The sequence below is a fragment of the Bos grunniens genome, chromosome 6, assembly GCF_055505025.1.
Source record: "Bos grunniens cultivar Pamir isolate PY7600 chromosome 6, Bosgru_T2T1.0, whole genome shotgun sequence".
NCBI lineage: Eukaryota > Metazoa > Chordata > Mammalia > Artiodactyla > Bovidae > Bos > Bos grunniens.
Genome location: NC_141170.1, coordinates 7,545,899 through 7,573,831, shown reverse-complemented (window position 1 = coordinate 7,573,831; position 27,933 = coordinate 7,545,899). Strand labels below are relative to the sequence as shown.

The window sequence follows — 27,933 nt, the reverse complement described above, 5'->3', positions numbered from 1 at the left end:
TTGTTAAGAACATAGTCTTGAAATACGAAAGTTTCACTCATTCATTCATGTAATATTTATTCAGTGCCTACTAAGTTCGCAAGACTGCTCAAGACACTAGGAAACAAAAGTCAACAAAACATAGCTGGGAACTGAGAGATGGAGGGACAATGGACAGGAAGCAGAGCAAATAAATAATATAGTATATTGTTTCTGTTCAGTCACTAAGTCATATCTGACTCTTTGAGACCCCATGGACTGCAGCACACCTGGCTTCCCTGTCCATCACCAACTCCCGGAGCTTACTCAAACTCATGTCCATGGAGTCAGTGATGCTATCCTCCCATCTCATCCTCTGTCGTCCCCTTCTCCTCCTGCCTTCAATCTTTCCCAGCACCAGGGTCTTTGCTAATGAGTCAGTTCTTCGCATCAGGTGGCCAAAGAATTGGAGTTTCAGCTTCAGCATCAGTCCTTCCAATGAATATTCAGGACTGATTTCCTTTAGGATGGACTGGTTGAATCTCCTTGCAGTCCAAGGGACTCTCAAGAGTCTTCTCCATCACCACAGCTCAAAAGCATTAATTCTTCAGTGCTCAGCTTTCTTTATGGTCCAACTCCCATATTCATACATGACTACTGGAAAAACCACAGATTTGACTAGACAGACCTTTGTCGGTAATGTAATATCTCTGCTTTTTAATACGCTGTCTGGGTTTGTCATAGCCTTTCTTAAAAAGAGCAAGAATCTTTATATTTTGTGGCTGCAGTCACCATTCAAAGTGATTTTGGAGCCCAAGAAAATGAAATCTATCATTGTTTTCACTTTTTGCCTATCTATTTGCTATGAAGTGATGAGAGCGGATGCCATGATTTTCATTTTTTGAATGCTGAATTTAAAGCCAGCTTTTTCACTCTCCTCTTTCACCTTCATCAGGAGGCTCTTTGGTTCCTCTTTACTTTCTGCCATTAAAGTGGTATCATCTGCTTATCTGAGGTTGTTGATATTTTTCCTGGCAATGTTGATTCTGGCTTGTGAGTCATCCAGCCCAGCATTCCACCTGATGCACTCTGCGAAATAATATAGTATATTGGAAACTGGTAAATGCCATGGGAAAAAGAAAACAGAATTAGGTTAAAAATCTCAGAAATATGGGGCAAGAGAGTTTAGAAGGCAGTATTAGACAAATTTGTCAAAGTCGACCTTATTGAGAAGGTGGCATGTGAGCAGGGATCTCACATGAGATGAAGCAGGTGAGGGAGTGGGCGATTGTGTGGATATGGGATGGAGGAGAGGAAGCAACGGAGATGGGGGGACAGACAAAGACAAGACCCTAATGTGGAGCCAAGCCTGATCTTTCCAGGAACACTAAAGAAGGCCACAAAGTTAGGTATAAAGAGGGGAGGGGAAAGGGGGAAGAGAGTTAAGACTGGGCCGATTATAGAGGGCCATGTTGGACACGGTAGGATTTCTTCTTTTATTTAGTGACATGGGTAGCCACAGCAGAGTTTCAGCAGAGAACTGCCATCATCCATCTCGTGTTTCAACGCACCCCAGTATTCTTGCCTGGGAAATCCCATGCACAGAGGAGTCTCATGGGCTACAGTCCACAGGGTTGCAAAGAGTCAGACATGACAGAGAGGGAACATACACAATATATATTGCTACAATACATAATCTGCAACATATTATAATACCAGTATATTTATACAGAGAACACACAGAATATACACCTTGCATATATACAGCAATATATGTATATACACACATATATAGATTACAACACATATACAAACACATATAGCTAGATATACTCAATAGCTAGTTATGGACACATATATACATAGGTAGATACAGCCACGGAGAAGGCAATGGCACCCCACTCCAGTACTCTTGCCTGGAAAATCCCATGGATGGAGGATCCTGGTGGCTTCAGTCCATGGGGTCGCTGAGTCAGGCACGACTGAGCTACTTCACTTTCACTTTTTACTTTCATGCATTGGAGAAGGAAATGGCAACCCACTCCAGTATTCTTGCCTGGAGAATCCCAGGGATGGGGGAGCTTGGTGGGCTGCCATCTATAGGGTCGCACAGAGTCGGACATGACTGAAGTGACTTAGGAGCAGCAGCAGCAGATACAACCACAGCATGCATAGATAGATAGATAGATAGATGAAATTGAACTGGTGAGATTCCGAGAAAACTGCTACCAGGAGCAGGACTGTGAGGTTGGAGGAGGCGCAACCAATTCTGCCAGAAAAAGAAAATAACCTGGCATTTCATGAAGCAAATTAAAGTCCAAGTGTTTGGGGAGCGTCTCAGTGTTTGTCTTTCTGGTGAACTCCGGTGCTCTTGGCCGTGGGCCCAGGCTGGAGAGCGAGTGCAGGAAGGAGGCAGTCCTAGGCACCCAGCCTGCCGAGATCACACTTGTAACACTCCTCTCATGGGTCTCTCAGCCAAACATTGCTCAAGGACTCCAGAGGCAGGAAAACACTGTTCTGTTTGTGTTGGAAGTTTGGAGAATCTGTCTGAAACAGAGAGAAATTCCAGACTTTTAGAAGTTTATCTTTTATGTTTGGGAAATAAATACAAACAGGACTGGTGTGAGAAAAGTCTTAGAATGTCCTAAGGAGGTGACATGGTCACATAAACATAAAATAAATAAGATATGTGAGGGGCATTCAGGAGGGGGTATCACAGAACACAGTGTCCTGGTTAATTTATCCGAATCGGACTTGACCATCTCCTACCCTTTTCACCAGGTGAAAAAGCATGGACTTTCATTTGATGGTTGGCTTTTGTTGTTTGCTGCCATCTGGTTGATTTTTAAAGACTTTTTAGACTTTCTATGAAGATGGGATATTGAATATAGAGTTTGTTCCTCTGATCCACAAAAAGAAAAGTGATAGGGAAAAAATAAGTTCAATGAATAAAGAAATAAATAATAAATTCTATCATTAATATATGTTATATATATTGATATACAGGTGGCCAAGAATCTGCCTGCAATGCAGGAGCCGCAGGAGATGTGGGTTCAATCCCTGGGTCAGAAAGAACCTCTGGAGGAAGAAATGGCAACCTACTAGAGTATTCTTGTCTGGATAATCCCATGGACAAAGGAGACTGGGCTACAATCAATGAATACATACATATATGGAACAAATAAACTAACATATACATATATGTTAGTCACTCAGCCATGTCAGACTCTGCCACCTCATAGACTGTAGCCCCCCAGATTCCTCTACCCATGGAATTATCCAGGCAAGAATACTGGAGTGGGTTGCCATGTCCTTCTCCAGGGGATGTTTCCAACCCAGGGATCAAACCCGGGTCTTCTGCATTGCAGGCAGATTCTTTACCATCTGAGCCACCTGGGAGTGATTTTGTAAAACCACTCCCGAGTTTTATATACATATATGTATATATACATGTATGTATGTATACACATAAGATGGCAAGAGTGAACAATGACATTTTAGGAATCAGCAAATTAAAATGGACTGGAATGGGTGAATTTAACTCAGATGACCATTATATCTACTACTGTGGATAAGAATCCCTTAGAAGAAATGGAGTAGCCATCATAGACAACAGAAGAGTCTGAAATGCAGTGCTTGGATGCAGTCTCAAGAATGACAGAATGATCCTTGTTTGTTACCAAGGCAAACCATTCAGTATCACAGTAATCCAAGTCTATGCCCCAATGAGTAAGGTTGAAGAAGTTGAAATTCAATGGTTCTATGAAGCCCTATAAGACCTTCTGAACTAACACCCAAAAAAGATGTCCTTTTCATTATAGGGGACTGGAATGCAAAAGTAGGAAGTCACGAAATACCTGGAGTAACAACATATTTGGCCTTGGAGTACAGAATGAAGCAGGGCAAAGGCTAGTAAGAGTTTTGCCAAGAGAATGCACTGGTCATAGCAAACACCCTCTTCCAACAACACAAGAGAAGACTCTACACATGGACATCACCAGATGGTCAACACTTAAATCAGATTGGTTATATTCTTTGCAGCCAAAGATGGAGAAGCTCTATACAGTCAGCAAGAACAAGACCAGGAGCTGACTGTGGCTCAGATCACGAACTCCTTATTGCCAAATTCAGACTTAAATTGAAGAGTGTGGGGAAAACTTCTAGACCATTCAGGTATGACCTAAATCAAATTGCTTATGATTATACAGTAGAAGTGAGAAATAGATTTAAGGGACTAGATCTGACAGAGTGCCTGATGAACTATGGATGGAGGTTCGTGACATTGTATAAGAGACAGGAATCAAGACCATCCCCAAGAAAAAGAAATGCAAAAAAACAAAATAGCTGTCTTGGGAGGCCTTACAAATAGCTGTGAGAAGAAGAGAAGTGAAAAGCAAAGGAGAAAAGGAAAGATATAAACATCTGAATACAGAGTTCCAAAGAATAGCAAGGAGAGATAAGAAAGCCTTCCTTAGTGATCAGTGCAAAGAAATAGAGGAAAACAACAGAATGGGAAAGACTAGAGATCTCTTCAAGAAAATTAGAAATATCAACGGAACATTTCATGCAAAAATAGACTCAATAAAGGACAGAAATGGTATGGACCTAACAGAAGCAGAAGATATTAAGAGGAGGTGGCAAGAATACACAGAAGAACTATACAAAAAAGATCTTCATGACCAAGATAATCACGATGGTGTGATCACTCACCTAGAGCCAGACATCCTGGAATGTGAAGTCAAGTGGGTCTTAGGAAACATCACTATGAACAAAGCTAGTGGAGGTAATGGAATTCCAGTTGAGCTATTTCAAATCCTAAAAGATGATGCTGTGAAAGTGCTGAACTCAATATGCCAGCAAATCTGGAAAACTAATAAGTGGCCACAAGACTGGAAAAGGTCAGTTTTCATTCCAATCCCAAAGAAAGGTAATGCCAAAAAATGCTCACACTATTGCACAATTCCACTCATCTCACAAACCAGCAAAGTAATGCTCAAAATTCTCCAAGCCAGGCTTCAGCAGTACATGAACCATGAACTTCCAGATGTTCAAGCTGGATTTAGAATGGAACAATATCTGGTTCCAAATCAGGAAAAGAGTATGTCAAGGCTGTATATTGTCACCCTGCTTATTTAGCTTATATGCAGAGTACATAATGAGAAATGCTGGACTGGATGAAACACAAGCTGGAATCAAGATTTCCGGGAGAAATATCAATAACTTCAGATGACACCACCCTTATGACAGAAAGTAAAGAGGAACTAAAGAGCCTCTTGATGAAAGCTAAAGAGGAGACTGAAAAAGTTGGCTTAAAACTCAACATTCAGAAAACTAAGATCATGGCATCTGGTCCCATCACTTCATGGAAAATAGATGGGAAAACAATGCAAACAGTGACAGACTATTATTCTGGGCTCCAAAATCACTGCAGATGGTGATTGAAGCCATGAAATTAAAAGACGCTTACTCCTTGGAAGGAAAGTTATGACCAACATAGATAGCATATTAAAAAGCAGAGACACTACTTTGCTAACAATGGTCCGTCTAGTCAAGGTTATGGTTTTTCCTGTGGTCATGTATGGATGTGAGAGTTGGACTATAAAGAAAGATGAGTGCCGAAGAATTGATGCTTTTGAACCGTGGTGTTGGAGAAGACTCTTGAGAGTCCCTTGGACTGCAAGGAGATCCTACCAATCCATCCTAAAGGAGATCAGTCCTGGCTGTTCATTGGAAGGACTGATGTTAAAGCTGAAACTCCAGTACTTTGGCCACCTGATACAAAGGGCTGACTCATTTGAAAAGACCCTGATGCTGGGAAAAATTGAGGGCAGGAGGAGAAGGAGATGACAGAGGGTGAAATGGTTGGATGGCATTGCCAACTCAATGGACATGAGTTTGAGTAAACTCCAGGAGTTGGTGATGGACAGGGAGGTCTGGCGTGCTGCAGTCCATGGGGTTGTAAAGAGTCAGACATGACTGAGCAACTGAAGTGACTGACTGATATATACAAAAATGTTTGTAATTGTGTATATATATATATATATATATACACAAATATATATACATATATATATATATATAAATATATATATATTATATTTATATATACATATATATATATATATAAATATATATATAGCCAGGAATAAAGGGGGAAATAGTACCTTTCTTGGATGGTGGGTGGAATAAAGACACAGGTGTGTGGGAAGGCCTGCAGTTTGAGCCTCCTGGGCTCTGAGTCTGGAGCAGGGCTGAAGATTCTGCTTCTGAAAAATAAATCAAACCAGCCCCCAAGATGGGGATCCAGGACAAGGCTGACTACCCAAAGCCAGCAGATGGATTCATCACATTTTCCCACTTATGAAAAAGGGAGGAAATGACTGTTGCCCTCCCCCACCTAAAACTCTGGATTTGAGCCAATTTTGGTCTGAGAAAGCACAGAAGTCACAGCCATCACCTCTCAAATAGGAATGGAGTCAAGCAACATGCTGACCAGGAGACTGGATCTACAACACTCCCATTAATAATATATGTGGAACAGGATTCCTAAAATGCTTGGGTGAGATCTAGGGATCTGTACATGGCCTGGGAGCAAGGAGAAGGCAACTGTCAAATCATTAGGTAAGGTGGGATTAATACAGGTGGAGAGAGAGAGGATAAATATAGTTCTCTCATTTAAATCTAAGCCTAAGCCTAGCTCTAATTCCTGGCCAACTCCTAGTGGAACAGAAGCCAGGAATTAGAAATGATTGTACCTCTAGAGTTGGAGATATACTGGATCAAAGACTAGGAGGACTGATTAGAGGTATATGTACGTGAAAGAAGCAGCTAGATTCCTAGGGCATTCCTGTAGCCAAAATGACATAATTACTCTTCCGTCTTCACTCATCCCATGGCCACAGAAGACTTTAAGTTTACCATTGAGAACACTGAACCAGGAGACCCTGGGCTCTGGGGCACCAGGTATAGCCGAGGAAGGATGCAAAGCTAAAACTGCTGAAATGAGAGTCCAAAATCCTTTTTCCCCTCAACTCCTGTCAGTCAGGCTTATACCCACAGGCAAGAGATTGGCGCATACAGAAACTCCTCAGGAGACAGATAAGCCCAAGTAAAAAGACCTACAATTGCTAGACAATTACAAATTCTGCAAGAAAATAGCTGATTATTTGTTCAATTGCCTGAGAATGAAGTTCACCACTCACTAAGGCTTGACCTCACGTGTTGGACTTCCATAAGCTTTTAAGTGCCTAACTTTTTGATGTAAATGGATGGAAAAGAATCATCTTTTTTTTTTAACAATCACTTCTAATATAATAAGCAGACCAACACAATTATTTCTTAAAAAGAAATAAGGAAATAGATAAAATGTGGGAAGCCAAATAAATCAAGGGAAAAAAACATTCCTGAAGAAGTCAAAAGTATTGCATCTATGAAACAGGAGCAAATACTGTTTAAAAGAAAAGTCGCAAAATAAGCAATAACAACAAAAAAAAACCTCTTCAAAATTAAAAATCTAAACTAATCTGTTCTAAGGAAGGGAGCCTCGATAAAGACAGGCAGGTAGGTAACTATCCACCAGGCTCCCCCGTCCCTGGGATTCTCCAGGCAGGAACACTGGGGTGGGTCGCCATTTCCTTCTCCAATGCATGAAAGTGAAAAGTGAAAGTGAAGTCGCTCAGTCGTGTCTGACTCTTAGCGACCCCATGGATTGCAGCCTAACAGGTTCCTCCGTCCATGGGATTTTCCAGGCAAGAGTACTAGAGTGGGGTGCCATTGCCTTCTCCAGGTAGGTAACTAGGTAACAACAAACACCCAGTTCAAAGTAATATTCTAGAGGGATTTAGCTGTTAATCTCTGATTAATAAGGAACGGAAACGGGATGGAAGAGCAACATACAGGGTGTACATCTCTATCTATGATGGCTTATTTCTTAGAAAACACTTTAGAAGCAAATATGTCACCATTTGACAAAGCTTTTTTTTCTTTTTTTGATTGTGCCAGGGCTTACAGGATCTTATTTCCCAACCGTGGATTGAAATTGTTGGTAAAAGCCCAGAGTTCTAACCACTGGACAATCAGGGAATTTTCACTGATAAAGATTTGGGAAACTCTCATATCATTTATTTTCACGCTATCTGTATTTTAAATATTTCACATAAGTTTTTTTTTAAGTAAATTTTTCAACAATCCACTTTCACTACAATTCTTATATTTTTTTAAAAATTCTAAGTACACACATATATAAACAATTGAAAAATACTTAGACGACATCAGCTTCACTACAAATTATCTCATACATGGAGCTTCAGTTATTTTAACTTTAAGAATAAAACTTCAGATGCATAAAATAGCTAGACGTTTGACTACCCTGAATAAGTTTTTGTCGTTGCTATTAACTAGTATCAATTGAATATCTACTACATGGAGATGACTGTGGCAGGCTTTCTTCTACACAATACATTACAGAATATGTTCCCAGTGTCAATTATTCATTTGCACTGTATTAACTGTGAATTATGAATAATTCCCTAAATTTCTGATTCTTGTACAAAGGCCAATGCATTTCCCTATTGATTCAAACTGTGGTTACAGTGAGAAAAGTGGAAAAAACACTCTTCTCTAAAGCTTGGGAGGCTGTGAACACATTCTTTTAACTTTCCTTCCAAAAAAGATCTATTGAGTAATTATAATTGAGTCTGCTGGCTCCACAGATCTCTGCTTCGCTGAGGACTTTTACCAGAAAGCATTTTATGACACCAACCAGCACCACCAATCCACTTGGATTAAATCAGATGCTCCTTTTCAACACTGTGGTCTTAGCATGCTTGTGTCTTAGACCCCTTCCCCATCCAACCACTCCTCTATACTTGGAATTCCTGTTTACTTCTTCACCTGCCCCCAAAGAATGGGATCTCTCTAAGGGGGTTCACTGTTTTGGTCACTGTGGTATTCCCCAACATGTAACTTAGGGCATGGCACATAGTAGGTGTTCAATAAATACTTCTTTGAATGAATGGGTAACTAAATGCCAGCCTTCGTTTTCTGCCATTGCCCTGGATAGATCTTGATACTGCAGCTTGGTCACAGCAGAGCAAAGACAACTGTGGTCCAAAGTCTTCCCTTATTACGTCTAATCATACAACTATAAAACACTGCAAAAGGCACACCCACCAGAAACTAATTCCTGCATGGTCAATTTACAGTAAGTGCTTCTGGAATTTGCCTCAACTGTGGTATCAGAATTTGAAGGTTCCAATTACTGGGAAAACAGTTCCCATTACCAACAGAAGAATCATGAGGAGGAACGTTCGACTAGGTTGGCATATGAACAGCTTAGTGTAAATGGATTATCAGAATTTCTACATCACCAAGAGAAATGGCAAAGAAGAACAAAGTCTCTGTCCAAATGTTCAGGCCCTCATTTCCTACTTTTCCAGTAAATTTGTCTTAGCTGCAATACTTAACATTTGCATATCTCAGTTTCTGTGGAGGCATATGAGTCTTCCCAAAGCCTTATAAAATCAGAGCCTTAGGCATCTTAGATTACACTGTTTCTTAACATTTTCTGACTCGTGTTCCTCAGAATCACACTATTGAAAAATCTGGGTCTCATTCACCTTTTATAAGAAGGCAGTGAATAGCATACATTGAAATAAACTATTATTCTATTTATCATCTACATTAAGAACTTAAAAATTCCAAGGGTGAGGTTTACATTATTATTGCTATTTGCAGTGGGTTGAATACTGTCCCTCCAAAAAATTCATGTTCACTTAGAATTTCACAATGTGTTCTCTTTGAAAATGTAATTAGTTAAGGATCACAGATGAAACATTCTGGTTTAGGGTGATTTTTCCAGTAGTCATGTACGAGTGTGAGAATTGGACCATAAAGGCTGAGTGCCAAAGAATTGTTGCTTCTGAATTCTGGTGCTGTAGAAGACACTTTAGAGTTCCTTGGACTGTAAAAAGATCAAACCAGTCAATGCTGCAGCAGCAGTCATTGGAAGGACTGACGTGGAAGCTGAAGCTCCAATATTTTGGCCACCTGATGGAAAGAGATGACTCACTAGAAAAGACCCTGATGCTGGGAAAGATTTAAGGCAAAAGGAGAAAGAGGCAGCAGAGGATGAAATGATTAGATAGCATCACCAACTCAATGGATATGAGTTTGAGCAAACTCCGGGAGATAGTGAAAGTCAGGGGAGCCTGGTGTGTTGCAATCCATGGGATCACAAAGAGTCAGATCCAACTTAGCAATTGAACAACAACAATTAAATCCATTAACTTGTATCCTTATGAAAACAGGGAGGGGACAGAGAGATACACAGGTAAAAGGCAATGAGAAAATAGAGCAGTGGAGGTCGGACTTCAGCTGCCACTTCCCAGGAGCCTCCAGAAGCTTGAAGAAGCAAAGAAATATCCCCGCTTATAACCCCTGGCAGGAATGTAGTCCTGCTGATATCTTGATTTCTAATCTACAGAACTGTGAGAGTCTAACTTTCTGTTGTTTAAGCCACCCAGTTTTTGGTACAGCATTAGAAAACTAAAAAACTGGTTTTGAAAGCACCAAAGCAGTAATTGCATCATTGGTTGAAAATGGTAACAAATACTATTACATTAATAAAAAGACAATTCTTTTTACTTCAAGAATACTTCAGTATTCTTGCCTTGAGAACCCCATGAACAGTATGAAAAGGCAAAAAGATAGCACACTGAAAGATGAACTCCCCAGGTCGGTAGGTGCCCAATATGCTACTGGAGATCAGTGGAAAAATAACTCCAGAAAGAATGAAGGGATGGAGCCAAAGCAAAAACAACATCCAGTCGTGGATGTGACTGGTGATAGAAGCAAGGTCCGATGTTGTAAAGAGCAATATTTTATAGGAACCTGGAATGTTAGGTCCTTGAATCAAGGCAAATTGGAAGTGGTCAAACAGGAGATGGCAAGGGTGAACGTCGACATTCTAGGAATCAGAGACCTAAGATGGACTGGAATGGGTGAATTTAACTCAGATGACCATTATATCTACTACTGTGGGCAGGAATCCCTTAGAAGAAATGGAATAGTCATCACAGTCAACAAAAGAGTCCAAAATGCAGTACTTGGATGCAATCTCAAAAACAACAGAATGATCTCTGTTCATTTCCAAGGCAAACCATTCAATATTATGGTAATCCAAGTCTATGCCCCAACCAGTAATGCTGGAGAAGCTGAAGTTGAACAGTTCTATGAAGACCTACAAGACCTTTTAGAACTAACACCCAAAAAAGATGTCATTTTCATTATAGGGGACTGGAATGCAAAAGTAGGAAGTCAAGAAATATCTGAATTAATAGGCAAATTTGGCCTTGGAGTACAGAATGAAGCAGGGCAAAGGCTAATAGGGTTTTGCCAAGACAATGCACTGGTCATAGCAAACACCCTCTTCCAACAACACAAGAGAAGACTCTACACATGGACATCACCAGATGGTCAACACTGAAATCAGATTGATTATATTCTTTGCAGCCAAAGATGGAGAAGCTCTATACAGCCAGCAAGAGCAAGACCAGGAGCTGACTGTGGCTCAGATCATTAACTCCTTATTGCCAAATTCAGACTTAAATTGAAGAGTGTGGGGAAAACCACTAGACCATTCAGGTGTGACCTAAATCAAATTGCTTATGATTATACAGTAGAAGTGAGAAATAGATTTAAGGGACTAGATCTGATAGACAGAGTGCCTGATGAACTGTGGACGGAGGTTCGTGACATTGTATAAGCGACAGGAATCAAGACCATCCCCAAGAAAAAGAAATGCAAAAGAGCAAAATGGCTGTCTGAGGAGGCCTTACAAATAGCTGTGAAAAGAAGAGAAGTGAAAAGAAAAGGAGAAAAGGAAAGATATGCCCATTTGAATGCAGAGTTCCAAAGAACTTCAAGGAGAAATAAGAAAGACTTCCTCAGTGGTCAGTGCAAAGAAACCGAGGAAAACAATAGAATGGGAAAGAGTTTCTTCAAGAAGAATCTCTTCAAGAAAATTAGAAATACCAAGAGAACATTTCATGCAAAGATGGACTCAATAAAGGACAGAAATTGTATGGACCTAACAGAAGCAGAAGATATTAAGAAGAGGTGGCAAGAATACACAGAAGAACTGTACAAAAAAGATCTTCATGACCCAGATAATCATGAAGGTGTGATCACTCACCTTGAGCTAGACATCCTGGAATATGAAGTCAAGTGGGCCTTAAGAAGCATCACTGTGAACAAAGCTAGTGGAGGTGATGGAATTCCAGTTGAGCTATTTCAAATCCTGAAAGATGATGCTGTGAAAGTGCTGCACTCAATATGCCAGCAAGTTTGGAAAACTCATCTGTGGCCACAGGACTGGAAAAAGTCAGTTTTCATTCCAGTCAAAGAAAGGCAATGCCAAAGAATGTTCAAACTAACACACAGTTGCACTCATCTCACATGCTAGTAAAGTAATGCTCAAAATTCTCCAAACCAGGCTTCAACAATATGTGAACCATGAACTTCCAGATGTTCAAGCTGGTTTTAGAAAAGGCAGAGGAACCAGAGACCAAATTGCTAACATCCGCTGGATCATCAAAAAGGCAAGAGAGTTCCAGAAAAACATCTATTTCTGCTTTATTGACTATGCCAAAGCCTTTGACTGTGTGGATCACAATAAACTGTGGAAAATTCTGAAAGAGATGTGAATACCAGACCACCTGACCTGCCTCTTGAGAAACCTGTATGCAGGTCAGGAAGCAACAGCTAGAACTGGACATGGAACAACAGACTGGTTCCAAATCAGGAAAGGAATACATCAAGGCTGTATATTGTCACCCTGCTTATTTAACTTCTATGCAGAGTACATCATGAGAAACGCTGGGCTGAAATCAAGATTGCTGGGAGAAATATCAATTACCTCAGATATGTAGATGACACCACCCTTATGGCAGAAAGTGAAGAAGAACTAAAGAGCCTCTTGAAAGTGAAAGAGGAGAGGCAAAAAGTTGGCTTAAAGCTCAACATTCAGAAAACTAAGATCATGGCAGTTGGTCCCATCACTTCATGGCAAATAGATGTGGAAACAGTGGCTGACTTTATTTTTATGGGCTCCAAAATCACTGCAGATGGTGATTGAAGCCATGAAATTAAAAGATGCTCACTCCTTGAAAGGAAAGTTATGTCCAACCTAGATAGCATATTCAAAAGCAGAGACATTACTTTGCCAACAAAGGTCCGTCTAGTCAAGGCTATGGTTTTTCCAGTGGTCATGTATGGATGTGAGAGTTGGACTGTAAAGAGTGCTGAACGCAGAAGAATTTATGCTTTTGAACCATGGTGTTGGAGAAGACTCTTGAGAGTCCCTTGGACTGCAAGGAGATCCAACCAGTCCATCCTAAGGGAAATCAGTCCTGGGTGTTCATTGAAAGGAGTGATGTTAAAGCTGAAACTCCAATACTTTGGCCACCTGATGTGAAGAGCTGACTCATTGGAAAAGACCCTGATGTTGGGACAGATTGAAGGCAGGAGAAGGGGTCGACAGAGGATGAGGTGTTTACATGGCATCACTGACTCGATGGATATGAGTTTAGGTAAACTCCAGGAGTTCGTGATGGACAGGGAGGCCTGGTGTGCTGTGGTTCATGGGGTCGCAAAGAGTCGGACATGACTGAACAACTGAACTGGACTGAAAAAGATAATAAGAAATAATTTTATCACCAAGATCAGTATGAGGAAGCAGAAATTCTTAGAAAGCATTCAGAAAACTGGGTTTCCTTTTGCCACAGCCATGGTCTGTGGAAAATATAGAATGAAAATGTACTGATTGGGTGGATAATCAGTATTGGTCTCAAATGACCAAAAAAAGTGGTCAACTGAATACCAGCTTGAATACATCCTTTCAGATAGAGGGTTTAAAATAAAACTGATAGTGAAATGAGGAATTGCAGAACTCTATAACTGTGTTAGTTGCTCAGTTCTGTCTGACTCAATGAGACCCCATGGACTGTAGCCTGCCAGCCTCCTCTGTCCATGGGATTCTTCAGGCAAGAATATTGGAGTGGGTTGCCACTCCGTTTTCCAGGGGATCTCCCTGACCCAGGGACTGAATCCAGGTCTCCCACATTGCAGACAGATTCTTTACCATCTGAACCATCAGGAAAGCCCCATTAAACCTTGGGATTCTCCAGGCAAGAATACTGGCATAGAGAGCCATTTCCTTGTCTCGGGGATCTTCCTACCCAGCGATCGAATCCTGGTCTCCTATATTGCAAGCAGATTCTTTACCACTGTGCAACCAAGGGAAGCCTAATTATAGGACCTTTTTATATAAAAATGTAAGGCATTATTATATAAAAGTACCGGGTATCATTAGCACTTCTCCAGAGCTCACGCGTTTCAGACATTTCTCCAGGCTGGCTCATCACCACCCTGTCCGTTGGACACATTGCCGCTCTCCGTGAAATGGAAGGCACACACCAGAATGGAAGCTCCGAAAGCACAGGGAATTTGACCTGTTTGTTTGATGAACCATGCCTGGCACATACTAGACACTCAGTAAACACTTGGTGAATTTCAGGAAACTGAGACTTGCTCAAGGAAACACAGCTAGTGCACAATGAAACCTGGACTCCAAGATTTGAGCCCAGGTAATATTATTTCTGGAATCATACTCTCAACCAGCATCCCAACCTGCCGCTGACAGTGCAAGCGGAGATTTAAATCTCAACATATGTAAACAAACCAACGCTAACCATTTCAGAAAATCTGCAAAATAGAGAATAGGAGATAATCACCTGGTAACCTACCACTCTGCTGTTCAGCATTGACATTTTGTTAATATTTCCTCTTAAGGCTCTTTCCTTGTGTTGTGTGTGTGTGTGTGTGTGTGTGTTAGTCACTCAGTCACGTCCGAGTCTTTGTGACCTCATGGACTATAGCCTGCCAGGCTCCTCTGTCCATGGAAATTTTCCAGGCAAAAATACTGGAGTGGGTAGTCATTCCCTTCTCCAGAGGATCTTCCCAATCCAGGGATGGAACCCCGTTTCTCCTGCATTGCAGGCAGATTCTTCACCATCTTTGTGTTATATATATTTTCCCCAAAGGTATATTAAGACTCTAAATACAGATTCTGCTTTTAAATTTAGCATTCTAGCAGATCATATTTCTATGCCATTATAAATTCATAGATAAAGCATCACATGTTGCACTGAGAGGTTGTTACCTGCTTTACTTCTATTCCTAGGTGTTTGGTGTAAGTCATTTTCACTGTATATTTTGTCCCTGCAAATAGTTCTCTGACAAATATCTTGGCTCATAATCTTTTAATAAAATTTATTACAATATTTAACATACTTATATTAAATATAAACTTTGAATACATATTTACAATAATAAAAATATCCTTAGAGTAAATTCTTTTTTTTTTTTTAGGGTAAATTCTTAAAGAGAAAAAGACAAAAAAAAAAAAGACTCCTAGGTCAAGTGGTACAAAATTTTAAAGGCTCTTATTAGTAATACTGACAAAATGATTTCCAAAATGGACATGCCTATTTATCCTTTCATCAGCCATGTATGGAAGTGGGAGTAGGTTATGGTGGATCTTCTGTACTAAATACACTAAAATACTAATTTCATAAGCAATAAATGTTATCTCATTATTTTAATTTGCATTTCCTACAGGCCAGAATATATATGTATATGAAAGTGAGTGGGTGAAGTTTTTATGTGTATGCAAAATAGAGAAAGGAAAAGAACATGTCTATACTCCCACCAATTCACTCCCAGAGAAACAGTCAAGAGAAATCAACGTGTCTACCACAGTTGTTTTGTTCATAATACCCTTGACTGGAGACAACTCAAATGTCTATCATGAGTAGAATGGAGAAAGCAATTCCAGTATATTCACAAAATGAGACACTACAGAGAAATTCTAAAAAGAATGAATTGCTACATGCAACAACATGGCTACCAGATGTTGCTGTTCAGTCACTAAGTCGTGTCTGCCTCTTTGCGACCCCGTGGACTGCAACATGCCAGGCTCCCCTGTCCTTCGTTATCTCCTGGAGTTTGCTCAGATTCAGGTCCATTGAGTCGGTGGTGCTATCTAACCATCTCTCCGCAGATATGAGGGTTACATAAAGAAGTCAGGCACAAAGGAAATACTGCACAATTTCATTTATACTGTGTTCAAGGACAGGCAAAACTAAACAATGATAACACGACTCAGAATAGTCGTGGGGAAAGACAGAGTGGGTATCAGTGGAGAAAGGCAGGCTTCTGGGTGCTGGAAAGCTTCTAAATTTTGATCTGCATGCTGGGCAGATGAGCATACACAGGTGTAGAAATTCATTGGGCTTAAAATTAGCTCAATTTATCATATAAAGCTTATACCATTATATAGGTAAAACTGTAAAAATAAAAATAAATAACAAAGCATGGATTTTGAATGTCCACGTAAGAATACAGACCCTCCCGTAAAAGTCCTTTAAGCTAAACGGTTCATTGCTCCATTTTATGGGAGTGAGAATTGGCTTTGGGATGATATCATGCTTTGCTGTTCAGGGAGTTCAATAATGAGCTCACTGAACTATTTACACATATGTTTGAAGGTTATAGAAAACTGGAATGGTGCCCAAAAGACTTAAAGAGTAAAGGAAGTCATTTTAGCAATTACCATCTGGCAAATCTACCACTTCAGTTATTATTTAAATAACACTTTAAGGAACAAAAAAATGATAAGCATAAAAAGGAAAAAAAGCATCGTGAAAATCTTCAATAACTGGGGAAAGACACAATACCCTGAGTCAGAAGAACTGCATTTTCATCCTAGTTCTACAATAAATGATTTCAAACACCAGTTTCCCTGGTTTTCTTCTCCCTTTTTCTTTTCAGTCTCCTTTAGTGCCTCCCAATCTTCCCCTCTTCCTTTAAATGTTGGTGTGCCCCAGGGCGTGTCTCCCTAGATAATTGCATATAATTTTAGGACCTTAAGTACCATCTGTAAGCCAATGCCTCCCAGATTTATATCTCTGGACTTGACCTCTCACCTCAACTTCAGACTTTTGTGACTGCTAGCTTGACAACTCCATTAGGGGTCTAATAGACATCTCAAACATAAGATCTTGATTTTCCATACATTCTCCATTCCCAGCTTCTCTAGTTCAGGACAAGATAACCACACTCTGCTCAAAACTCCCAAACCCCAAAATAGAGAAAGATCATAAAATGAGAGAGAAACCCATTCCCATTTTCTCTTCTACTCATAGTACTTATCACCACTTTCCATTTCGTATATTAATATTTTTATCATCTGCCTCTCCAAAACAGAATGAAAGCAGGGACTGTGATAATTGTTGTATTAACAAAGTGCTTAGTATGTTGTGGGCTTCCTTGTAAAGGAAGGGCTTCCTCCTTTCTTTACGGCTAGTAAAGAATCTGCCTGCAATGCAGGAGACCCGGGTTCGATCCCTGGGTTGGGAAGGAAGATCTGCTGGAGAAGGGAGAGGGTACCTAGTCCAGTATTCTTGGACTTCCCTGGTGACTCAGCTAGTAAAGAATCTGCCTACAATGCTAGAGACCTGGGTTCCATCCCTGGGTTGGGAAGATCCCCTGGAGAAGGGAACGGCTGCCCACTCCAGTATTCTGGCCTGGAGAATTCCATGGACTGTTCCATTGGGTCTCAAAGAGTCGAACACAACTGAGCGACTTTGATTTAGTATTTTGTAGGCACCTGGAATACACTGGTTCAATGAACGATTGATATATTGAACATCGTACATTTCTGATGAAAACATTACTGATAATAACTTTAAAGGACCACCTGTAGTAGTACTTTCATCACTGGGTTGCTGTGAGGTTTAAAAATGAGATAGGCTATGTGTGTGCTAAGTCGCTTCAGTCATGTTCAACTCTGCAACCCCATGGACTGCAGCCCGCCAGGCTCCTCTGTCCATGGGATTCTCCAGGCAAGAATACTGGAGTGGGTTGCCATGCCCTCCTCCAGGGAATCTTCCAGACCCAGGCATTGAATCCGCATCTCCTGCAGCTTCTGCGCTGCAGGCAGATTCTTTACCACTAAGCACCAGAGAAGCCTGAAGTATACTATAGAAAATGTCATTTTTTTGCAATAAATGGCAGATTGCTCTGCTGGTCTCAGAGGACAATGGTCTCACAACTCCGACACTGACTTTTGTAGGCAGAAGTCAGAAATTTTGTGTTTAAATCTGGACTGTGTCCCTGATTACCAGGGGACCCTTAGGTTCTGTGTGTAATCTCTCTGGATCTAGGAACTCTCATCTATAAATTGAAGGCAATGAAACCTGCCTCACAAGGACAATGCAGATCTCTTTAAATGATACAATGTTTAGGAGTACAACTACACAGTCTTCCAAAAAAAAAAGACAAATGACCAAAAAAACAAGCATCTGCATTTATGTAAATTATGCTGTGTATCATTATGCTTTCATGAGAGGCCAAGTATTATTTTTAAATAATATTTACTTCCCTATTTCTCTTTATAAATTTAAACTTACTGTGGAAATTGTAAACTAACCATAAAAATATTTTTTTTAATGAAAGTTACCTAGAATTCTTCCTCCCAGAGATAACCACTGCTAACATTTTGGTTATATATTTTTCAAGTCTTTTTAACGTACGTATCTGCATGTGTGCATGCTCAGTCACTCAGTTGAGTCCAGCTCTCTGCATATCTATGTTGTATGGTGTTTTACTCTGTCATGTTAACAATGTCATACAAATTCTTAAAGCCCATGGCTTATAAAATCTGTATTTATTTTTTCTGAACTCTTATTGATGGTCTATTGGGTTGATTTACACGTATACAACTATAATATTGTTAATAATTTTTTTGTGATTATTTCCATGGGTGAAATTTCCAAATGAAATGCTTGGATAAAAGGGGGTTAAACTTTTGAAGCTTTTGATGCATCTTGCCAAATTTCTTCCAAAAAGACCACTGTGCCAATTTACACTAAAGCCAGCAGCATATTATTGCCTATATCATCACATCTACATGAAATATTGAATTTCAGGGTGGGAAAAAAAAAACATGAATACCATTTTGATAAATAAACAATTTCTATTAATTTTATAATATTTAAAACTATACTTTAATATCAATTTTTAGTAATCACATCATTATATTTATAAAAATTTGTTTTATGATATTTTTGTTTTCAAAAGAAAATTTTTTAAATCCACCATCCAGTAATAGTGATTGTCAAACTCTTGCTGAGTATAATTCCAGGCACCTCTCTATGGATAGAAAAACGTAAGGACAAGTTGGTAGTTAGGTGAGGAGGGGAGGAAGAAGGGGGAAAGAAGTTTTATTAGAAATACAGGCAATTCTCCTTATTTGTGGATTCTGTGTTTATGAATTTCCTACCTGCTGTGCTGCGGTTATCATTTCACAATATATGCAATATAAACCCAATAAATTAAATTAAACATGCCTTTGCAATGCACACACACATGAGTACCAAACCACATCACACATGACTACAAGCTCCCCCAGGACTGGGACAGGCCTGTGCAGCAACAGCTATCCTTGTCAGGGAAAGCCAACCACTCAGGGACCACCGCTCCAAGTCCAGGAGCCCGCACTGCATGGCGCACATTGACAGTCTGAAGCTGACCTAGAAAGAAACAGCTGCCTTGCTGTATTTCACTGATTCTAAGACACACACTATTTTCACATTTTAACATCTCTGAAAATGAAGTGTGCCTTATAATTGATGTCACGTCAAGGCTTAATTGGTAGAGGTTTTTGTTTGTTTCTTAGAGATATACAAAAAATGATGGTGCAGTTACAGATGATGCCTACAAATGATGGCATCTTTGAATGAACAGACAACAGTGCCCTAGACCTGGAAAAGCAACCCATCAATGATGCAGGGGACCTGGGGGTGATTGGCAGCGAGAGAAGAAGGTTTGGGTAATTGGTGCAGAAAATGGCAAAGGTGAGTGAGTAGGAGGATTCACAATCACAGACAAGGAATATTTTAGTTGAAAGACTGCTCAAAGGTCACTTGTCCATGATCATCATCTTCACATATTTGAAGGGCTGCCATGTGGAAAGAGGGAACACACCGGTGCTCCGCAACCCCTGAGGGCAAACAGGACCAACCAGTGCAGTAAATGATGTGACTTTGGCCTCAAAAAAAGCCAGAATTTAAAAGTTTTTGTTTTCTGAACAAATTGGATGAACCTCCATGTGAAGAAGTAAGGTTAGTTGGAAGAAGTCAGCAAGAGGCATGATGCTTTAGAAAGCATCTCTGCCTTCAAGTTGAGATCTGACAGAGCAACTTCCCTTCCAGTTTAAAGAAATGAAAACTTGAAAAATATATACCCATTTTAGCCCCTACCCATAAATTATTTTATATAAATAAATGGAGATATGTGTATAAGGAGATTAATTGCAGAGTAAGAAAGATTCGATCAATATATCCATTCACTGGGATATGGTTCAATAAATATAGCATGATGAAATATACAACTGTTAAAGAGAACCATTATGAAAGCCACGTACCAGCAAAGTAAACTGTGTGTGGTAAAGTCTTGACATAAAACCATATCTTCACTGATTGCAAAAATCTCATGTCTGCACATAGACAAGGGCTAGAAACAGGAAAACAGGTTATTCTTCGAGAGGCAGAATTGTAGGTTAGTTTTTTCTTTTTTTAATTTTTGATTTCTGTTATTGTTGTGCTTAAGCAATTTATGTTGTGGGGAGTTAGTACCACTGCTACTTTGAAGGGCACAAGGGGGTGGGCCTCTCCAAGATGAAAAAAAAAAAGCACTGTAAGCTCCCAGGGCTCCTTTCCAAAGCATTAATACTTATAAAAGATGATCTTAAGTTCATTGGACCTAATTACTCAACAAACAGACCCACTAGGTATTTCTTTCAGACTAAAGATTCCATAAACTAACTACCAAGACAATGAGAGCAAAGTGAACCAAGAGATTTTTGGAAACCTCTCATAGTCTCTACATTCGAAGAGTATAAAAGGCAAAACTGGATGATCAAATATCAATGAATCTAGTGTAATAAATCATATAATCTACACGAACACAAAATAGACGTGGGAGAAGGGAAGAGAAATAATTTAGCTATATGGAAAGCATCAAGGCAAGCTACATGGAAAGAATAAGTTCTGAGGGCATTTGTTTCATTTCACCTAAATAACAAATGCTCTAATGTTTAAAAATCAAATAAACTGGTTTATATTGAGTGATCACAATCTCCTCCCCCACTCACCACCAAATCCTCAGTCCTACTCCCTAGAACCTATTTCTTTCAAACATTAATATCTTACCTACTTTTCCTGGTAATTATCTCATCACTAAACAAGATACTCACACTGCTCTATCTTGCTTTCTACATTTAAGACCTTCTATATTGACTTCCAATATTAATCAGTCAATCCTAAAGGAAATCAATCCTGAATATGCATTGGAAGGACTGATGCTGAAGCTGAAGCTCCAATATTTGGCCACCTGATGCAAAGAACTGATTCTCTAGAAAAGACACTGATGTTGGGCAAGATTGAAGACAGGAGGAGAAAGGGATGACAGAGGACAAGATGGTTGGATGGCATCACCGACTCGATGGACATGAGTTTGAGTAAGCTCTGGGAGTTGGTGATGGACAGGGAAGCCTGGCGTGCTGCAGTCCATGGGGTTGCCAAGAGTCAGACACAACTGAGCAATGGACCTGAACTGAAGAAAAGATGTATACTGGATAAAATGCTTGCATCTTTCATGTCAGAAAATATGTAAATAATACCTTATGCTCTCAATTGATAATTTGCTGTGTATAATACTAGGTTGACTATAATTATCTCTTTCAATTTTGAAAATATTGCTCTCCTGTTTTCTAGTGTTGCTATGATTAAATTTGAAGCCATTTTGAATTCTGAATCTTGTCTCTGTCTCTTTGTCTCTCTCTCGTATTTATTCCAAGTGTTCTACAATTTCACACTAATGTGGCTGGAGGTAAGTAAGATCTTCTTGCTGACTGTGGGCTGAGCAATCAGGAACCAGTCAATACGGAAGTTCACATACTTCAGTTAGGGGAGACATACTCACATTAGACCTCTGATCAGTTAATCCTTTCCATTTTCTCTGTCTTCTCTTTCTGAGTCTCCTAATGTACTGATGGGGGAGTCCCTGGGTTGAGCTTTTAATTTTCCTGTTTTTCTTCCTTCTTGTCCATCATTTTTCCTTTTGGTGGGCGACAAAGTCACCTTTCAACTTTTAATAAACTTTTTACTTTTTTAGAGGTGTGTGAAATCAAAATGATGTCTTTTCCCCAAAAGAGCTCTTTATTATTCTGTTTCCTTTTCTCAAGCATCCTACTGATATTTTAAATGTGTAACAAATTTTCTTACCTTTCTGAAGATATTAGTTGTAGATGTTTTAAGTTTTCCCCTGATGCCAGCATGGTTTGTTTTATTGAGTTCCTTTTCGTTGTTGTTTTCTGTTGGTTGGTTTGTTTCACTGGTTGGTTCTCTGGGGGATTTGGTACATTTTTGTCACTTTCATGTGGAGGGCCTTCCTTAAATACCTGGATTGCCCATTTGCTTTTTTTTTTTAAGAGCAAAGCACCAAATGTTTATCTGAGGCACTGTGAGCATGGGCAGAGACTTAATTGCTGGGTTTTACTTGGGATAATTAAAGGGCACGCCATCCTTGCGGATGGAAAGCTCCATTTGTCTGTCTCTGCGAAGCTCTCCTTTAGAGCTACTTTGTTTCATTACAAAATGATCTTTCAATCTGCTGCTCCAGAGCTTCAGAAAATAGGTATATATGCTGAGATGCTGGCCTTCTGGGAAAACAGGGAAGGGTGCTGATGGCCTTGCAGTTTGTTATATGAAGCGCTCTTAATCTTCTGTTCTAGCCCCATCCCATACCACCTTGCTCTCCCCAGACCTTGGTGTCCCTGAGAACAGAGTCCCATGAGTTTAATTTTCCAAAGGTGAGGAAGGGACCACCTCGAGGAAGGGTAAAGGAGGGAGCCAGGTCTGCCAACCCTCCAGTTTCAGCCTGTGTGCCCCCTCAACCTTCCACTACTCCTGGTGTTCTTCTCGCAGAGCCTCTCAGAGACTCCAGGGGCAAGTCATCTGCAGGCACTTAAGTGGGAACTTTCTCTGCTCAGCTAAGTGGTCTGCTGCGCCTGCATCTGTTTCCTATCTTCAGAACAGTGGTTGAGCCGTTCCATTCATTGCTGTCTCTTCCTACTCATTTTGTCCTTTGCAGACCAGTGTATTTTCTCTTCTGCCACTACTTCAAGGGTATGGGGGGTGGGGAGGGAGAAGAGAAAGGCATGTGTGTGGACCTTTGCTATGACTAACTGGAAGCCTCATGTCAATTTCCAAGATACAGTGGAACCAGCCAAGTTGAGAACCTAAATGAGACAGTCCAGGGAGAGTCATATGTGCTGGGTTTCTAGCAGACGTAAAGAATAAACTCTCTGTGGATGAAATCTTCTGCCTGCTCCAGAAAAGACACTGAAGGAGCATAGCACTCAGTTTTCAAGCTCAAGATCTGGAAGGATATAGGCTTCATCCCAGGTCTCTTACTTAGTAGCTGGGTATCTTTTGGGGAAATTTAACTACTCTGGTTTCTTCATCTGTCCAATAAGGAATATAATCAAACCTACCTGATGCCTGTATTGAGCGCATTAAATGAGATGATGCTTTGTGAAGACTTAGCACCATATATAGCAAAGGAGTAAGGACCAGACTATCGTCATCACCATCACCATTAATAGCATCATCATATGCCTACACAAATACACTGTAATAGGGAACATTTGACTGAAGAGACAAAAGTAATTTAGATGAGCAGGAAAAAAAAACAAAACAAAACTGTACGAAGAGTCAGTGATGGCATCGTGAATTCCTTACACTGGATTATGTTTACTGAGAAAACACTAGAGTTATTTGAAGGAGTAAACTAAATATGAGTATTTGTATAGATATTACTTAGGAATCTCTCACATAGGCATTTACTAAGTGATAGCTCTTATTATTATATGTCATAAGAAAGGGACAAAGAAGACACTTTGAAAGTTCAGAAATGGGAAGCTGGGATTAAACTACAAAATAGGTTGACTGGCAGGTTTAAACACTGGCTTAGAAGAACACTCTGATATATCAGACAACCCCTGGGAATGACGAAGTACCTGGTTATGTTCTCCTATAGGACTGGGTACTTACCTCAGTACGTCTCATTCCCTGGCTGAATTTGCCTCTATGTTCCCAGCACCCAGCACAGGATCTCACATATAATCATTTTTGATAGGAACCAAAAACTGCTTAAATTATCTCCATAACCATTTTTAATAGCAAGCACGAGGATATAGGAAGGACAGAAAATAGCTGGTTTGGCACGCCCCCAGATATTTCATATACATATTTTTTTTAAGTTATCTTGTGCATGAATCAGGTACATTGATCAGCACTAAGACAAACAAGTCACTTTGACTCCCACTCTTTCCACAGATCTTCAAGGCTTCCCACATGGCACCAGTGATAAAGAATCCGCCTGCCAATGCAGGAGATACAAGAGAGGTGAGTTTGATCACTTGATCAGGAAGATCCCCTCGACATGGAAATAGCAACCCATTCCAGTATTCTTGCCTGGGAAATTCCATGGAGAGAGGAGCCTGGAAGGCTACAGTCCATGGGCTTGCAAAGAGTTGGACACCACTTAGCACACACACACAAGGCTGGCTGAGCCCACCTGGAAATGACAGTATTGATTTCCTTCTTTGGAAAAAGATTGATAACAAGAATTTCAGGAAAGCCCTACAGTGCTGACTGTGTTTCTTTTTACCACATGCATTTCCCATGCTTTTCTCATTAGCAAGACATTTTGTCACAGATTATTAAAATGAAACAACACTTGTTAAAGCAAATGGAAGAAAGATGCTCTCTGTAATGGCTTGAATTTTACTCTTTGTAGACATGCCAAATTGCAGGATTATACAACGTTTCCTGTCACCAAAGGGAATGAGTGACTTTGTCTGCACGGTCCCCAAAGTCAAGAAGCATCCTACAATGAAATCTCATATTTTGAAGGTGTATTTATAGCTCTCAGCGTGCTTTCATGCACTTATATCACTTGGTTCTGTCAGGTCATCGGTAACAATAGTTCCACTTTTGTAATGAGAAAATAAGGACTCAATGAGGTTTAGGTGATGCAAATCAAGGGATTGAGAGTACATAACATGGCTGAAAAGTAGCTGGAAGAGCACAAGTTGGGAAGAAGGAGGTCTGGGCGCCCTTCTTGAACCTGAGTCTAATAAACTGTGCAACCGTGGGCAAGTTGCCTTATCATTCTGGGTCCCAGCTTCCTAATTTGAGAAATGAAAAGGCTGAACGATGCATGCTCCCGATACTAACACTCTGAATTGCAGAATCCGGATTTACTAAACTCTTTCCATAGTACAGCACAACTTAGATCACTCTCTGGGATTAAAACTCGTCTGATACTGATGAACCCGATGGATCTTTGTTTCTCAGTTTCTAGTTCCTCACTTTGATCAACAACAAACTATTAATATATACAAGTAGATTGAGTACCTGCTATCTGTCAGGGATGATTTGCGGTTGTTCAGCCGCTCAGTCATGTCCAGCTCTTTGTGACCCCATGGACTGCAGCACGCCAGGCCTCCCTGTCCTTTACCATCTCCCAGAGCTTGCTTAAACTTATGTCCATTGAGTCGGTGATGCCGTCCAAACATCTGGTCCTCTGTCATCCCTTTCTCCCACACCTTCTATCTTTCTCAGCATCAGGTTTTTTGTTTTTTTGTTTTTCCAATAAGTCAGCTCTTTTCCAATGAGTCAGGGATGATACAGGGCAGTAATGATGCCAAGGTGAAGAGGCCTGGTCTCTGCCCTCAAGGAACCTACTGCCTAGAGGAGACACAAGAGCAGATATAAAGCTATGTTGTGACTACAGCAATGGAGAGATTGTGTACAGAGGTCTCAAGGAAGCATTAAAAAAAAAAAAATAGCCAACTCAGGTCTGTCGTCCTTAAGGAGTGATGTTTGGGTTGACTCTTGGTGATGGGTTGAAACAGACATTGTGGTGAGTAGTAGCAGGCACACAGTTGGGAAGGCAGGGTGCACCCGGAGAACAGCCAGTCCTTCTGCAGTGGGGATGGAGCTGGTAGAAGGAGACACGCACAGAGCAAGGCTGAGGTTAGAAAAGTGGACCAGATCCAATCACGCTGACTCTGGTTGATGATGCAGTTCACCGGTTTCATTGATTGACATTCTCCCTTGCTCCCAAAAGGATTTGAGGTGGTTTAAAGTATGGTAACAACAAAGAGCAAAAATTCAGATTGGCTTAAATAATAAAGGGGTGTATTTGGTTCAGATTAAGGAGAAGCCTACTGAAGCCCTAGTCAACTAATACAGTGATCTTCAGACCCTTCGGATGACTGCCCCCTCTATGAATATGTTTCTTTGAAACAGGCAGTTGATAAAAATCAAGTCTTTTGTCTTTTACAAGGACAGTGAAGATGGCATTGCCATCATTGTGGGGATAAAGGCCAGTCCTCTGTTGGGAGAAGGCGATGTGCTCCAGGAACCGGAAATAAGCTCTTCCTGCTCCCCAGTTTCTGTCTTTGTGTCTGATGGGCTCACACAGACTGCCTTGTCTGGATGTCAGCTCTGATGCCGACTAGCTGTGTGACTTGAGGACAGTAGACCAACCTCTGTGTTCCTTCATCTGGAGGAAGAAATGACATAACATACCTAAACAAAAGGCCTAAGTAATGCATATAGAAACATGTCATGTGGGGCCCACTATGAAGTAGGATTCCGAAAATAATGTAAGTCTCCCTCCTTGCTCTCCTTAGAATGCAATATATATTTTCCCATAAAAGAAGTAAAAGTAAGTAACCTCTAACAACTTAACAATTTTAAGATATCTTCTCTCTTTAATATTATAATCTGGTCAGCTTTCTACATCCAAAAAAAAAAAAAAATCATAAATATGTTTAAAAAAAAAAAAGAACATGTTTAAGTAAAAAGATGACAAAGAAGTTCATTTTATTCTGGAAAGGGTTAATTATTGTGCACTAAACATTTGAATTTGTATCTTAAAATTTTTAATTTAAAAAACAATCTCAGTCCTTGTAGTGTATTTGTAAAGTTTGGCTAAGGTTTACACTTAGAACAAATATTTTTGATTTATTATACTACTAAGTCAACCAAATCATTGTGTGTGTAAACTCAGTCTCCATATCTTGTAAATGCATTTTTTCTAGTGTCTTGCTCTATGTGATTTTCATTGTTTAATTTTTTTCTTTATTGCTTTTTAGCAGCTGAGTGCCTCTTAAACCAAGCAGAGAAGACTAGAAAAAAAAAAAAAAGCATATCCTCAATCATGGGTTTGAGGTCATTTGATCCTAGTGATCTTTGGCTTTCCAAAGATTAAAGCCAAATTTAAAACAGAGTAATTTTCCAGAACTAGCAACAAAGAGATGGTTTTGGCTCTAATCCATCCACTATGAAAGAATAGAGAAAATTCAATATTATTATTTATTCCAAGCCCTAACTAACACTTTTGCAAGAATATCAGAACTCCAGGTTAATATTCTCTTTCACTTAATATTATCCAGGGTTAACAATTATTGAACAGGGCCAAGCATGATGGAGAAAATAAAGAACTCTGTACTTAGCATTATCTATGGAGAATTCAGTATATGCCACACATTTGGAGTTCAGGTATAAATCATAAAGTGTACAAAAAATTTAAAGTAGGAAAAGGCAAGCCAGGTAAGGGCATTTAGGGCAGGTAGGAATGCTAGTTAACAACAAATGGGGAAAATAATAAAAACTAATCACAAGGCTATCAAACCTCAGCATTCATTTTTTTTGTAAGAGGCACAGGGTGTTAACTATACCATAGGCCCCAAGACATCATACAACCCAACAAAAAAGA

General features: G+C 40.0%; 1 long non-coding RNA gene across 1 annotated transcript; it reads right to left on the bottom strand.

Moving 5' to 3' along the window:
- Positions 1-31: 31 nt before the first annotated feature.
- Positions 32-27,362, bottom strand: LOC147370253 (uncharacterized). The gene is made up of 3 exons (XR_015166079.1): positions 25,563-27,362; positions 2,249-2,505; positions 32-1,047 (listed from the first exon to the last, which is right to left on the bottom strand). It is a non-coding gene; the product is annotated as an uncharacterized LOC147370253 (long non-coding RNA).
- Between the last annotated feature and the right edge of the window lie 571 nt (positions 27,363-27,933).